General features: G+C 45.9%; 1 long non-coding RNA gene across 1 annotated transcript in view; it reads right to left on the reverse strand.

The window, feature by feature from the left end:
• Gm30363 overlaps nt 1-14,366 on the reverse strand; it is a 33,672-nt gene extending 19,306 nt beyond the window's left edge. Inside the window, exon 1 of the long non-coding RNA XR_874393.3 lies at nt 14,278-14,366. This is a non-coding gene — a long non-coding RNA (predicted gene, 30363). The remainder of the gene's footprint in view (nt 1-14,277) is intronic.
• Between the last annotated feature and the right edge of the window lie 1,522 nt (nt 14,367-15,888).

The raw sequence follows: 15,888 nt of genomic DNA on the forward strand, positions 1-15,888 counted from the left end.
TGTTTAGTCCTGGTGAGACTTTATGTGACAGGGCAGGTTGGTACCCAGGAATGGGGTGCCTCCCCTTCTCTAAGGGGATGGAGAAATAGGAGAAGGGGAATAGGAGGGTGGGACTGAGAGGAGAGGAGGAAGGGGGCTTCAATTGGAATGTAAAGTGAATCAATAAATGAATTAATGAAAAAAAAAAAACCAGCCAAGTAACCTATTTAGATTTGTGATTTTTCAGTAAAAATCTTTCTAAGTTTATAAACACTTGAAACATGTAAGAGTAATTAGGTTTACCACGTTTACATGTTTAATTTGTTAGATTTACAAAAGGTGCTTATATGTTGAGAGAGTCTGACACATGACTGGAGTCATTTAAAAGGCAACAGACTCTGACATAGTTATGATCCAACTGACAGGTTAAAAGTGTTTACCCAACTATAAATGAGACTAAATTATTTTTTAACTTACAACTAAGTGCAAAAATTATTTAGACTTAGAAACGGCATAGTTTCAGTCTAATTTAAAAGTCTACTGACTGCTGACATTTTAATACCAGAGGAAAATTGTTTTCTTTTGCTGTGTAACAGATTCAACAAGTGACTAGCATTGCTGGAGCATGAATTTTGAGCTTAGAGAGAACAAAATTGAAATATAAAACACAATCTCTGACTAGGTTATCAATGCCAGAACAAAACATACAGGAATCAATATCAAAACAGGCCCGATGCCCGTCATGGGGACTGCTCTGCACACTCTGTGTGCGTGTAGTCTGAGGCACAGTTCCCGTCAAGAGGGAAATATAGGGGGCTGGAGAGATGGCTCAGTGGTTAAGAGCACCGACTGCTCTTCCAGAGGTCCTGAGTTCAAATCCCAGCAACCACATGGTGGCTCACAACCATCTGTAATGAGATCTGACGCCCTCTTCTGGTGTGTGAGAAGATAGCTATAGTGTACTCATATACATTAAATAAATAAATATATCTTTAAAAAAAAAGAGGGAAATATAGGAGGCACAGTGATATTTGGCTTTAATGGGACAAGGTAGTCAACTGACCATGCATGCACGGGCCCAAGCCCACATCTGTGCACAGGCCAGCAAGGTGCCTGAGCAGGTAAAGGTGCTGGCAGGCAAACCTAATGTCCTGAGGGCGGTCCCCGGGAACCAAAGGGTAAAAGGAGAGACCCGACTCCCACAGAGTCCACTGGAGGCTCTTCTCACTTGAAACCCAGGTGACAGGTTGGTATAGAGATGAAAACCAAAGATCAATCAGAGGGGTAACTTCAACAAATCACCAGCCACAAAGACAAAGAGCCTGAGAGGCCACCAATTCTAGAGGCAACTGACGCATGACCAGGTGCAGACACATGCAGCTGGCAGGGAAAGCAAACAGACAGGAACTATGGCTTCTTAAACAAGCCTAGCTTTCCAACTCAGTCAGTATGGACCACACAGGCTAGCAGGCGAGGGAAGGAGCAATGGCTAGCATCTATTTTCAACCACTGTTAAAAGAGAAGTCCACTGCTTCTAGGCACTTTGTTTCCAAAGTTCTGGAAAAAGCCATTGAGCACACTTTCCCCACTGGAACTTGAAATGTAAAATGCTCTGGGGTGAGCTTCCCAGCAGGAGGGGCTCAGGCTGGGTTTCTCATTCTGTGTATCAGAATTGGCTAAGACTGCAGTGACACTGCTCATCATTATAGGACCCGGGCTGGGGAAGCAGCTGCCATCAAAAACACAGCCAGTTGTCCTGACAAAGGGAAGGAGACCTTGGGAGCTTCTTGCTAGCACACTGAAATGCTTCAGCATGGACACAGACACTACAGTTGTCCTCAAGTGACAGTGGGGGTCTGATGCCAGGACTCCCGTGGATAGTCACTGCAGAGAACCCATGAGCCTCCTCCTGTATGCTTCAGAGCATTAAAAACATTTCATTACCTTTAGTATTTACTTACGTGCACACAAGTATGGAAGCCAGAGCACAACTTGCAGGAGTCAGTTCTCTCTATGTGGTCCCAGGATCAAGCTCAGGTTGTTGGCTTAAGGACCACTGCCTTTTCTTGCTGAGGCATCTCTCCAGCCCTATGTCATTTTTTAGATTACTTCTTTGTCAATAGTTGAACTGCATTGGGCTAATAGACATGCATTTTGGTTTCAATTTTTTTTTCTCTCAAAGCTAGTTGAATCTTAGTAGGAAAACCACTTCTGACAATATCCTAACCCTCCAGAGCTCACTGGCTGAAGACAACAGCAAACAAACCAGCCAATCAGAACTCAGCACACAGCATGTCCATGCCATTGTCACACTGTCCCTGAGAAGTAATGTACTTTCTGGTACAGCATGGTAGACACAGCTACCTACAAATGGGGGAACACAATAAAGCAGTATGCTTGAGCCTGTCACAAAGACACCTCTAAGTGGGAGAGAAGATGACAAAGGCAGACTATCCGGTTGTAAAGAGACAAAAGCATAGCAGCTGTCTCCTGGCTTATTCAGGAGAGAGTCTCTGGCACGCAACCTGAGACTTCCCACTGCCAGGATGGGCAGGAGGGCAGGAATCCTGAAAGCTGAGAGGTAATAACTCTAAGCGGGGGCACAGACCTGGAGGGTACCTGGTAGATTTGTGTGTCCAAGCAGAGGGTGCACCTAGAACTCAAAGCTAAGACTCACCAGCCCTGTAGTTAATCTGGACATAGCTGACCCGTCTCAGTCAGTAAGAACTGTGGCCTTCTTGGCATGTCGGGCTGTTTTGTCCACCAGGCCCTCCCTGGTGCCCAGTCCAGGACCTCAGACTTGAGCAGCACTCCATAATTGTTCACTGATTCAAAGAGGGAGAGAGGTTAGAAATGCAGCCCAGCTGGTAGGATTTGTGCTTAGCAAGCATGAGGCCCTGGGTTTCATCCTTAGCACAGGACAGCCTGGGCAGGGTAGGTGGAGGAGGGGGGGAAGAAATCAAGAGGGTCAGAAGTTCAAGGTCAGCCTCATCTATATAGCAAATTCCAGGCAAAGATAGTTGGGTGTGGTGGTATACTCTTTACCTTCCATCTCTAGGAAGGCATAGGCAGGAGAATTTCTATGAGTTAGAAGCTACGCTGGTCTGCATAGAGCTCCAGGTCATCTATATTTAAAAAAAAAAAAAGCTGTCAAGAAGAAAGAAAAGAAAGAAAGGAGGAGGAAGTGAGGAGGAGGAGGAGGAAGAGAGAAGGAGAGTGGGAGAAAAAGGAAGCCAAGCAAAGATGGATAAAATTTCTCTGAAACCAAACCCACACTTAGTACTCTGGAGGCATAGAGGGTAGAAGATAGCACCAGTCCTTTATTCAGGGTTCCGGAAGCCTAGGAATAGATGTGCTAAGCCACCCAGGTCCCTTCTGTCACCAAAAGAGGTCTTGGAGAAAGGCATAAAAAGTGCCATGATATCTAAAGCTGAGAAAGAAGGCAAGGTAGTGTGAATGAGTGGCTTTGGGGACCTGCCAGAGGAAACAGGAACGCTATCCTAATGGTGAGATAGAACGAGGAGAGGGTCCACCCCCCACAGGAAGTTGCAACCACCTAGCACCCAGAACTTGAAGTCTGGGGTGTGAGGAAGGCAGAGAGAGAGCCCTGTGTGGACAGCAGTGTGATCCTTCCTTCTCCATCATAATCCTAACTGTGTGAAACTGTGGAAATGACTCAGACACAGGGCAGAGTCACTGCCACCCCTGGCATAGACAGACCTGCTGTCACCAAGCAACAGAAATTTTCTATAGGATAAATGTAAGCAAAAGACGTCAAAGGGTGGAGGCAGAAAACCACCTTATCCCTGACTTCCCTGGACCTAGAGAGACACTTTTGACTAGTATTCTTTCAGAGTCTGGAGGAATTTTCAATATTTAGCCTTCAAAACAGTGACTGGCAAGCCAGGCTCTGGTAGTACTTGCCTTTAATCCCAGGACTGGAGAAGAAGAAGCAGGAGGATCGAGTTAGAGGCCAGCCTGTTCTACAAACAAACAAACAAACACCAAAGTAAAAATAGCGACTGCAGAGCTGGAGACAGCTCAGTAGTTAAGAGCCTGTACTGCTCTTCAGAGGACCTGAGTTTGGTTTCAAACACCCTCATCAGGTGGCCCGCAGCAACCTCCAATTCAAGGGGGTCCAACTCTTCTGGCCTCTAAGAGCAGTGCACATATATGGCACATATACAGACAAGCAGGTACACATAAATATAAACTAAATGAAAAAATTAAACCCCTAGAGACTGGAACGGCTTTAGCAGGGTCTTTTATATCCCAGGATGATCTGGAACTCACTATGTAGCCAAGAATGACTTTCAATTTCTGGTTTTTAGCCCTTCAACTTCAGAATGATGGGATTGCAGATATATACCACCACATCTGGTTTATATAGTCCTGGGAATCAAATCTGGGAGTTCATGCATGTTAGGCAATCATTCTAACAACCAGGTTATAATCCTGAGCCTTGTGTGTGTGTGTGTGTGTGTGTGTGTGTGTGTGTGTGTTAAAGCCAGGAGATAGTTGTGAATGCCTTTAATCCCAGTACTCAGAAGCCAGCGGCAGATGGATCTCTGTGAGTTCAAAGCCAGCCTGGTCTACAGAGTGAGTTCCAGGGCAGCCCAGGCTGCACAGAGAAACCATGTCTCTAGAAAGAATAAAAATTCACACACAGGTTCTTGAGACTGTAAATTCTTTAAAATGGTTTATTTATGTATTCATTAATTTTATGTGTATGGGTGTTGCCTCAATTGTTTTTCTATTGCTATAACAAGACACCATGGTCAAAGCAATTTATGAAAGAAACTATTTAGCTTGGGAGCTCCAGAAGGTTAACGTCCATGGTCATCATGGCAGAGAGCAAGGCGGCAGGTAGGCAGGCATGGTGTTGGAGCAGCAGCTAAGAGCTTAAATTCTGATCCAAAAGTTGGAGGCAGAAAGAGCTAACTGGCAATGATGTAGGTTTTTGAAACTTCAAAGCCCATCACAGTGACAAACCTCTTCCAAAACAAGGCCATATCTCCAAACCAAACAGTTTCACCAACTTATAGAGGCCACCTCCAGTAGGGAGACAGGGAAGTGAGGGAGGGGGTTGCCATCCCACAGTCACAACTCTGACCTGACCAAGCCGGCCCAGTCAGTCATCAGGTTCTCAAGCTCAGGAGTGAGGGTTAAAAAAAAAAAAGACAGTTAGACAACATTGTAGCATGACCCCAGTTAATTCTGAGACTGAAAGCAAATTTAATTTTCTCAATCCACTTTTTTGTTTGTTTGTTTGTTTGTTTGTTCTGTTTTTCGAGACAGGGTTTCTCTGTGTAGCCCTGGCTGTCCTGGAACTCACTTTGTAGACCAGGCTGGCCTTGAACTCAGAAATCCACCAGCCTCTGCCTCCTGAGTGCTGGGATTAAAGGCGTGCGCCACCCCCACCCCCAATCCACTTTTTATACCATTTTAATTACATGCAAGTATTCAGGGCAAGTAGTACAATGAGGGATCAAGCAATAAACACAAAGCCCCAGGGTCACTCCGGTGATTGCTGTTTCTAAGGATGATCAAGATATCTGAGCCTACTTCTTTGTTCTACCCTAAAACCAGATTCTTACTGCCTTGTCCTTGGCCAATGTCAGATTCCTGCCTGAGCTTACTTCCTTGTCATGGCCAAAGTCAGATTCCCGCCAGAAGCCCATTTCCTTGTCCTTGGCCAATGTCAGATTCCTGCCAAGCATAACCCCCAAAGGCTCTCCACACTGATCTATAATTGTTCCTGTCTGAAAGAACCTCAAGGATGGAATGGAGGGGAGCCTGAGGAAAAGAAGGTCCAGCAACAGGCCCAAAGTGGGATCCAGCTCAAGGGGAGGTCCCAAGGCCTGACACTATTACTGAGGCTATGGAGCACTCACAAAAAGAGACCTATTATGACTGCCTTCCAGAACACCCAATAAGCAGATGGAAGAGTCAGGTGTGGATATTTGCACCCAACCAATGGACAGAAGCTGCTGACCCCGTGGTTGAATTAGGGAAAAGCTGGAAGAAGCTGAGGAGGACCAGCAGTCTCAATTAACCTGGACCCCCAAGATCTCTCAAACACTGGATCACCAACCAGGCAGCATACACCAGCTGATGTGAGGCCCCCAACACATATACAGCAGAGGACTGCCAGGTCTGGGATCAATCAGAGATGATGCACCTAACCCTCAAGAGAGTGGGAGCCCCAGGGAGTTAAGAGGTCTGGTTGGATAGAGGGTGGGGGTGGGGACATCTTTGTCAAGATAGAGGGGTGGGGAGGAGGTATGAGTTTTGGAAAAGTCAGAAGGTGGAGTTGGGGCAGGGAATAAAATTTGGAGTGTAAATAAATATAAAACAAAAAAAGAAGAAAAGATTTATTTTTGATGTGTGGCTGACAGGTGTGGGAACACATACTTGTAATATCAAGTGTGAGGTGGAGGCAAGCAGATCAGGAGACTAAGATCATCTTTAGCCACACAATAAGTTTGTGACCAGCCTGGACTACATATGACCCCCACCTCAAAACAATTATCTATTTTACAGGTAAACAAGCTGCCATTTGAGATTTAAACTCAGGTGTTCTTGGTGCCAAAACCTTAGCATTTGCCTATCCACTAGGTCATGTTACCTACTAGAGCAGATGTAGGAAGAGAAAGAGAGAGGAGGACAAATCAGGGGATGGAGAGAGAGGAAGAATGGGGAAGTGGACAGCAGGTGAGAAGGTGCCAGTGCTCCTGAGATGGGCCCTGTTGAAAAATAACCTGCTCTGTTTAAGTGCATGTGGGCTGGTACACACCCACACACTGGAAACATGGAATTGTTCATCGCAGGAAAATATAAAGAGAAAAGAACTGTGGTCTCTCGCTGCTCCAGAGCTTCTGTAACTAGAGAGGAACTGCCACTTTATTGGTGTGGGTTTATTTTCAACAATGAAGGCATTGTAGAGCTGGACATGGTGCTGCATGCCTGTAATTCCAGCACTTGGGAGGCTGAAGCAGAGGAATGAGGTGTATAAATAAGTCCAGCCTTAGGTACACAGGAGTTCAAGGCCAGCCTGAGAGAGTCTGTCTTACCACCCATAAACAAACAAACACACATATGCATACCATAATGTAGTAAGTAAATAAATGGAACTATATGACATCTATCCAAGAACCAAAGACACAAATAGGCAAAAAGAGATAAAAAGACATGCCATGTGCCAGGTAGTACTAGCACATGCCTTTAACCCCAGCACTAGGAAGACAGAGGCAGGTAGGTCTCTATGAATTTGAGGCCAGCATGGACTGCAGAGTGAGTCCAGGACAGCCAGGGCTACACAGAGAAATCCTGTCTCAAAAAACCAAATACCAAAACCCACCCCTAACCCCCAAAAAGAAACAAAGAAAAAAAAACATACCATGTAAACAGTAACCAAAAGAGAACAGAAATGCCTACCTAAGCACCAGGCAGAGAAGGAATGAAGATTTCATAGCTGTAAAATGTTCAGTGTATCAGGAAGGCTTATAATCATGAATGCTGTCAACCCTTCATATCTGTGGACTCTGTGCCTATGGAATCAACTAACATGGACTGAAATATCTTAGGGAAATTTCCTCTGTACTGCAGACTTTTAAAAATCATTGTTTCTAGGACGAAGAGAGATGCTCAGTGGCTAAGAGTACACTCTGGGGCATGGGGAGATGGTCCAGTGGTTCAGATGTGTACTGTTCTGTGGAGCATGGATTCTGTTCTAGCACTCGAATCAGATGACTGACTCTCAGCTCCAAGGGATTCAATGCCTTCTCCTGGCCTCCATGGCACCTGGGCATGTGCAGTTACCTAGACACAACACAGAGGTTAAATCACTTATTACCCTCTAAATAATGCAAAAGAGCTGCAATCAGCATGGAGCTTCACTTCTGCTGTGTTAGAAATGATGTGCAAGTGCCTGTGGGATGCAGGAGAGCCCGGGGACGATGGTTCATGCTGAGTACTAGGCTGAGGCAGGAAAATGACCACAAGTGTAAGACTAGCCTGGGATAGAGTGGAACCACATCCAAACAAAGACAATCCACTCCACTCTGCTGCTCTGTGACTAGCTGCCTGCTGCCCTCTGGCTAGCTGCCTGCTGCCTTCTGACTAGCTGCCTGCTGCCCTCTGGCTAGCTGCCTGCTGCCCTCTGACTAGCTGCCTGCTGCCCTCTGGCTAGCTGCCTGCTGCCCTCTGACTAGCTAGTTGCCTGCTGCCCCATGGCTGCCCAGCTTGTAGTTGACTTCCAAAGTAATAACTCAATACCATGCATGGTTTCCCTTCTTTCTTCTACTCTCCTCCTCCAGGCAGATGCTCAGACTTACAGATTGTTTATCCTGTTCTTTTCTTTTGTTTATTTTTACTTTTTCTTTTCTTTTTTTTTTTTTTTTTTTTTTTGGTTTTTGGTTTTTGGTTTTTTCGAGACAGGGTTTCCCTGTATAGCCCTGGCTATCCTGGAACTCACTTTGTAGAACAGGCTGGCCTTGAACTCAGAAATCCGCCTGCCTCTGCCTCCCAAGTGCTGGGATTAAAGACGTGCACCACTACCACCCAGCTTTGTTTCCTTTTTCTTTTAAACTCGAATAAGATTGTCCTAGAGTTTCTAAATAGATAATTAAAGCAAGGAGAGAGAGAGAGAGAGAGAGAGAGAGAGAGATTGAGAGAGAGAGAAGGAAGGAAAGGAAAGGAAGGAAGGAAGGAAGGAAGGAAGGAAGGAAGGAAGGAAGAGGGGCTGGGGTGAAGCTTAGTTTATAAGACTACACATACATGAAAGCCCTGGGCTCATTCCCTCAGTGTGCCTGTAACCGGAACACTCAGAAGGTAGAGGCAGAGGATCAGAAGTTCAAGGTTATTGTATTAGTTAGGGTTTTAATGCTGTGAACAGACACCATGACCAAGGCAAGTCTTATAAAAAACAACATTTAATTGGGGCTGGCTTACAGTTTTAGAGGTTCAGTCCATTATCATTAAGGTGCTGGCAGCATTCAGGCAGGAATGGCGCAGGCAGAGCTGAGAGTTCTATGCTTCATCCAAAGGCTGCTACTGGAAGACTGACTTCCACGCAACTAGGGTGAGGATCTTATACCCACACCCACAGTGACACACCCATTCCAACCAGGTCACACCTATTCCAACAAGGCCACACCTCCAGATGGTGCCACTCCCTGGTCCAAGGATATACAGATCACAGTCATCCTAGATTTTTTTAAGGATTTATTTATTATTATACATAAGTTCATTGTAGCTGTCTTCAGACACCCCAGAAGAGGGCATCAGATCTCATTATGGATGGTTGTGAGCCACCATGTGGTTGCTAGGATTTGAACTCAGGACCTTCAGTAGAGCGGTCAGTGCTATTAACCGCTGAGCCATCTCTCTAGCCCCATCCTAGATGTTATAGTGAGCTTGAGAACAGTCTGGACTGCATGAGACTCTGGGTCAAGAGAAGAGGCAAGGAGGTGGTGTGGAGACAAAAGCTGGATGGATGGCACCTTTAATCCCAGCACTCATGAGGCAGGTGGATCCCTGAGTTTGAAACCAACTACAGCTACATAGTGATGCCCTGTTTTGAAAAAGAAAGGAAGAAGAAAAATAAGGGAGAGAAGAAAGAAAGGAAGAATGCACGCAGGAGGCTGCGCATGCTTTACACACACACACACACACACACACACAATACCATTTTATATAAGGGACTTGAGCATCTCAGGTGTGAGAATGAGAAGGGTTCCAGACCTGTGGCTACCCAGGGCCAGCTATAGTCACATGAACACAGAGTGGCACAGTGCATGAAACAAGCAGAGCGAAAGGAAAACTAGAGGACCCCTCCTCCCAGCCACAGAGGTCCAGGCCCTCTGCCTTCTGATGGCAAGAATGATGGTGCAGGATCCAATCCACAGTGGCTGGAAGTCAACAGCACTACAGACACCTGGACATGCAGGACACTGAGACAGGAGGATTGGGAAATTGGGCTGGTGAGTCCTATCTCTTTCCATCTCTTACTCTCTCAAACAACACCACTATAAAGCAAATAAGAGGCACCTACTGGGCACCCTCACAAAAGCAGGACACCCTTACCTCTCTCGTGTAGGTGGGACATGCTACAGGATACATCTTACACTGGGCCATACAAAGGGTTTTCAATACATTTAAAAGGATTAAAATCATGTAATCTGCCTCTGATCACAATGAAATGAATGTTGTGTTCTATAGCAGAAGCAAATCAGAAATATGTGGAAATTATACAGCCAGAGGGTCAAAGATAACAGCAGGGAAATTGGAAAACATTTTCAGATGAATAAAGTGAAAAATCCAACAAGCCCCCCCCCCTTGGAACACAGAAAGAGCGGTGCCTGAGGGAGAATGTACCCTGTAAGAGCCTGCATAAAAAAGATTTTAGTAACCAGGAGTTAGCAAGAGAGCTGCTCGGGGGTGAAGCGCACTCCCTGCTCTGGCAGAGCCCTTGAACTTGCCTCAGGAAAGCAGAGGACTGAGGTTCAGTTTCCAGCACTCACACTCATACTCAATCACCTGTTTAACTCCAGGTCGAGGGCATCTGGTGCCCTCTTCTGGCCTCTGTGGGTGCCAAGCACATAAGTAGTACCCGTGCACACAGATGGGCAAAACACTAGGACACATGAAAATAAATACACCGATCTTTAGGGTCCGAAAGACAGCTCAGAAGTTAAGAGCGCATCCTGCTTCCACAGGACTCAGGGTTGGCTCCCAGAGCCAGCATGGCCCAGCTTTCTTCTGCCTCCAGCTGGAGCTCCACGGAGAGGGCACTGTTTTCTGGCCTCACTCACAAGTGCATGCACACTGAGCCCCACAAGCACAAATTCTTCTTTTTTTTTTTGTTTGTTTTTTGAGACAGGGTTTCTCTGTATGGCCTTGGCTGTCCTGGAACTCCCTCTGTAGACCAGGCTGGCCTCGAACTCAGAAATTCGCCTGCCTCTGCCTTCCAAGTGCTGGGATTAAAGGCATGCGCCATCACTGCCCGGTGTAAAAATAATTCTTAAAAACAAAAGACAGACCCCAGTAAAAACCAAACGATGGCAGCTTCTGGGTGTAAGCCTGGTCCTTGGAAGGTGGAGTAGGGTGTCAGGAGTTCAAGGTCAGTGTCTGCTAAGTGAGGAGTTCGAGGCAAGCCTGAGCGTCTCTCTCAACAGAACAAATCAAATCAAAACAAAAAAATACCTACAACAATCTGAGCAAACCTGTAACCAGAGAGTAACTCAGCCCTCAGGGCTTCCCAAGAGCAACTCAGCATTAGGAGCACTTGCTGCACTTCTGGGAGGCCCAGATTTGGCTCCCAGCAGCCTGTAACTCCAGCTCTGGGTGATCCAATGCCTTCTTCCACCTCTGAGGGCAATGTGTGTATGTGGTGCACATTGTTCACAGAAAAGAAGTGCACAAAGCAGTATCAAAAAGGACAGAGGACCTCCCAAAAACCTGGTGTGGTAGTTAATACCTGTAATCCCTCAGAACTCAGGAGCTGAGGCAGGAGAAGGGCTGTGAGTATCAGGCTAGACTAAAAAAACAAAAACAAGCCAGGAGGTGGTGGCACACGCCTTTAATCCCAGTAATTGGGAGGCAGAAGCAGGCGGAAACCCTGTCTCGAAAAAACCAAAACCAAAACCAAAAAACCAAACCCAACACAAACAAACAAACAAACAAAAGCCAAAAACCAAAAAACTGGGACTTAGCTTAGTGGGAGAGTATTTGCTTAGCTTGTGTGAGGCCCTAAATTCAATTCTCAAAGGTACTAGAAAACCAAACAAACCAAACCTGAAAGGGCTAGATCTACATCAATAGTAGTGTGCCTTGCAAAAAAATCAGTTTAAAATCATACCAAAAGACCATGTAAAGCAGAAAATAGGCAAATGGATACATTTATGAACAAGATTAACCAAAAAACTGGGCAAGGTAATTTCAGTACTGAAAGGCTTCGCAGGAGGATCATGTGTTCAAGACTAGCCTCAACGGCTTGGTGAGAGGGAGCAAGAGGGAGGAATGGAAGGAAAGAGAGGGCGAGGCAGAGAACATAAGAACTGCAAAAGATCCTAAAGAGAGGAGAACCTGAGCTAGCAATAGGGCTGTGGCAGTTTGAATAAAATGTCTCCCATAAGCCTGTGGGCAAAGGAGGTGTGGCTTTGTTGGAATAGGTATGGTCTTCTTGGAGGAAGTCAGTCAGTTCACTTCCGGCCGCCTGCGGATCCAGATGTGACTCTCAGCTCTTTCTCCAGCACCATGTCTGCCTGCATGCCGACGTGCTTCCCACTATGAGGATCATGGACTAAGCCTCTGAAACTGTAAGCTAGCCCCAATTAAATGTTTCCTTTTTAAGAGTTGGCATGGTCATGGTGTCTCTTCACCGCAAAAGAAACCCAAACTGAGACAGAAATTGATAGCAGGGACTGAGGTATTGCTAGGCCTGACCATGCTTTTGTTGGGAAGAATGTGGACTTTGGGACTGTCTTAAGCATACTCCATAACGCCCCGCTTTTTTTTAAAACCCAGGTAAACAAGAATAGAGTCCAGCCATGGGTACTTAATGAGTTACAGGGCAGTGTGAGACCATTTTCAAAAAACAAACAAACAAAATCAACAAAAATAAAAGGGGCTGGAGATACAATACAGCGCATAGCTCAGTGAGAGAACCCTTGCCTGCTTGCTTATGCTCAAGGCTCTAGGCTCAAGCACCAGTACTGAAAATTGAACAATCACCTATGCCAATGTGACCTGGTGTGACCAAATCATAAAACATGTGCTTAGCATGTTTAGCGACCTGGGTCTATCCCAACTCTAAATTAACAGAGCACAGTGGGGCAGTGCCGATACACTTTAATCTCGGCCCTTGGGAGTAAATGGTGGATTTTCGTTGACTTGCAAAGGCTGTATTTTTCTCTGACCATTTTCCCCACCATATTTTCCCCATAGAAATGCCCAGTGCACCGGGCAGTGATGGTACACACCTTTAATCCCAGCACTTGGGAGTTCGAGGCCAGCCTGGTCCACAGAGTGAGTTTAAGGATAGCTAGGGCTACACAGAGAAACCCTGTGTGGGGGCAAGTGGGGGAAAGAGCTGCCCAGTGCTCAGGTGAGGTGGCTGCAGGGCCTGTATCAGAGAAGCTGCTGTACTTTCTCAGTTCTGAAGAAGGAAACTTGTTATTCGAAAGTTTTCCCTAGGGAGCCTTAGCCCCAGGGGCAGCCCGGGCCACCTCCTAAGTCCCCTCCCTAAAGTGAGCCAGGCTTTCAGCGAAGCTTCTATAAGCTGTTTCTCCTGTGCTGTGAATACTTCCAACGAACTCTCAGTAGGCAAACCTTCCTTCCCTTCTCTGCCTCCTCTTTCTGTTATGATGATGATGATGATGATTGGTGACACATATGCCAGAGTGCACATGTGGAGGTCAGAGGACAGTTTTATGGAGTTGGCTCTCTTCTTCCACCTTTAAGTATGTTTGGGGAATTGAGCATGGGTCACCAGTCTTTTGAGGCAAGCACCTTTTCTGTTCTAAGTAATTAATGTTATGGGGGCTGAGACAAGAGCTTAGTCTGCAAGGTACTTGCTTTGTGAGCATAACGGCCTGGGTTTGGTGCCTAGAACTCAACCTGACTTAGTGACTTAAGCTTGTAACAAGAGCGTGCCCAGGACATAGGAGGACCCAGCAGAATCTATTGGGTGCACTCTAATGAGGGGCCCTGTCTCAAACAAAATCCAGGTGGATGGCACCTGAGGAAGGACACTGGAGGTTGACCTCTGGATTCCACAAGCGCACCCACACACATAAACATGTACACCCCCACACTCCACCATTAACACTGTAAGGCTATAGGGATGTAACGAAGCTAGTAAAATTCTTGCCCTAGCATGTAGGAAGCCATGGCTTCAATCTCTAAACCACACTGGAATGGTGGGACATACTTGTAATCTCAAGCACTTGAAAGAAGAGTTTAAGGCTATCCTCAGCTGCATATTGTATGAACCTAGGCTAAGCTTCTTGAGACCTTGTCTCAAAACACACACAGAAATACAGACACACATATTTTTGAATTAGAAATTATATATCCTTAAGCAATACCAGTTGTAAATAAAAGCAGTAAATAATGTTATGTATTGTGGGGGTCTGGTGGCGCACACATTTATTCCCAGCACTTGGGAGGCAGAGGCAGGCAGATTTCTGAGTTCGAGGCCAGCTTGGTCTACAGAGTGAGTTCCAGGACAGCCAGGGCTATACAGAGAAACCCTGTCTTGAAAAACCAAAAAGAATGTTACATATTAAAACTCACCCATGCCATGTGAAGTGGCGCACACCATTCATCCAGCACTTGGAGATCTCTCAGATCTGGTCTACACAGTGAGTCCCAGCCAGTCAGAATAATGTAATGAGACCCTTTCTTGAAACAAACAAAAATGAAAATGGTAAATTTTAAGAAACATGTATTTTTTTCCTAATTAACATCAACAAAACTGCTGGGCACATTAAAATCCCATATTTAAATCCCAGTACTCAGGAGGCAGAGGCAGATAGATCTCTGAATTGGAGGCTAGCCTGGTCTACAGGGTGAGTTCTAGGTCAGGGTACACAAACCCTGTCTGTTATACCCAAATCAACCCCATTCAAACCAACCCCAAAACCAGCAACAAATGTAAGTTATTAAAAGGAGACAGAACCAAAGCAAGTGAGGGCAACTGGAGTGTAGGGGCCCTGGGAGGGAGCAGAAGGAGGGGTGCTCCTGAGGTCACAGAAACAAAACTTAGCTAACACCCTAAACTTTAACTCAGGCAACACTGGGCAGATCCAAAGGAACCGGGCCACTAAAATTGTTACAAAAGTGGAGGCACTGATCTGCACCGGAGAGACAGTTAAATGAAACATCAGATCTAGGTTTGGCTCCTGGTCTAAGAAAGAAAAAGCTATAAAAGCCTTTATTGGGACACTTAGTGATATTTGAATATGAATTCCAGGTTTGATAACAGCAATTTAACAAAGCCACATTTTCTGAATTTGATAATTATGTGATCATTTAAAAGGGTGTCCTTGATGTTAGTGAAAGCTGGACCTATTTAAGGGGTAAAAGTCTTAAGTCTACTCTCAATCACAGAGCATTGCAGAGATAATAGTATACACAGTAGGGGGTTATAAAGAGAATGGGCAAACCTCTGTCCACGGAGTCTGGTTGAGCGCATAGGAGTTTGTTTAAGTGATTTTGCAGCTGCTCTTTGACCATCATATCACATGAGTTCTTCTGATGCAAGATTGAAAAGGTCTTTTGTTTTATGATGTTTTTGAGTCAGGGTCTCATGCAGTCAAAAACTCATGATATGGCTGAAGATGATCTTGATGGAGTGAGTGATGGTTAGAGTGGGTGCCTCAGGCTCTGGGGAGAGGGTCAGTCATGCAAGGAAAGCAACTACAGTCCTCCTTGCCATGTATCGTGTCCCCTTGCTCTTGGAAGTCCTGAGTGACATTGATGTTCTTAGCTTATAGAATGTGTCTCTTGCATTATGGCACCGATGGCTAAGAGCCAAAATGAAATCAGTCTGAGGTAACAAAGTTCACTTTGTACTTCTGCCCATGGACAATGAGCCACACACACACACACACACACACACACACGCGCGCGCACCCGGGACAGCATGTGCGGGAGGGTGGGGATAGGCACTGTACAGCTGGGTGGGGTTGGGTAAGGTCGGATAGCATAGGAGGTGGGGCAACAGTATTCAGGGCAGAGGGCATGGGAGCGGGCAACCTGGGGGTAGCATAGGTGCTGGGTGTCAGTTCTGGGAGAGAGCACAGGTGCCAAGAGGGCCCGCTCCAGTGTTGGTTCTTCTCCACCTTCTCATTACTTGGTTCTTCCAGGTATAGACAGGGTCTCTTCAAGGGTCCTTGGATTAGA

Source organism: Mus musculus, chromosome 14 (assembly GCF_000001635.26).
Source record: "Mus musculus strain C57BL/6J chromosome 14, GRCm38.p6 C57BL/6J".
In the NCBI taxonomy this organism is placed as follows: Eukaryota; Metazoa; Chordata; class Mammalia; order Rodentia; family Muridae; genus Mus; species Mus musculus.